Raw genomic sequence first — 747 nt, 5'->3', positions numbered from 1 at the left:
CTACCGTATATTATAGGCCTAGACTAGGACCTGTCTCTTATACACATCTCTATAATACCGTAGTTTCATTCAATGGGGCCCCGACAGTTTTAAACAATAAAAGCTGGGTTCTGATGTTTGAAATCATGCTTCAGATTTTGTGATCAATTTGCTTTGCATTGTATATTGGCCTGTCTCTTATACACATCTTATACTGTACTGTATTTCTGAAGTGCCATTCGTTTTGGTGTTGCTACAATCAGGAGTTACAATCGATCCAACAAAGGAAAGCACTATCTATTTCCTTACATTCCCAAAAAGAGGATGCTATTTAAAATTTTCTGGAGATTGAAAAATTAACTGTGCAAAGCAGATTGATCACAAAATCAAAAGCATGATCTCAAACATCAGAACCCAGCTTTTATTGTTTAGAACTGTCGGGGCCCCATTGAATGAAACTACGGTATTATAGTTTATATTATATTTTTTAAGTACAATGTCGGGGCCGCCCGCGCCTGGGGCCCTGGCGCTCTACTATATTATAGGCCTAGACAAGAACCAGGCCTCCTACCGTGACCAGAATGTGCCGCTATGCACCAATCGTCTGACTTTCCGTGTAATGATGTCAGTATAGGGACGTAGCCACGAGAATTGGAGTGGTCAGGTTGCGAAGGAAGCGAGCACTCAGGCTGCGGCCAGGTGGCCGCCAAGGGCCCCGGTCGGGGTTCAGGGGCGTGTGCACATTAATAAAAAAAATTGTATACAAAA

Source organism: Anneissia japonica, unplaced genomic scaffold (genome assembly GCF_011630105.1).
Source record: "Anneissia japonica isolate Jap-2015-1 unplaced genomic scaffold, ASM1163010v1 scaffold284953_len930413_cov181, whole genome shotgun sequence".
Lineage (NCBI taxonomy): Eukaryota > Metazoa > Echinodermata > Crinoidea > Comatulida > Comatulidae > Anneissia > Anneissia japonica.
This window is presented reverse-complemented; position numbering follows the sequence as displayed.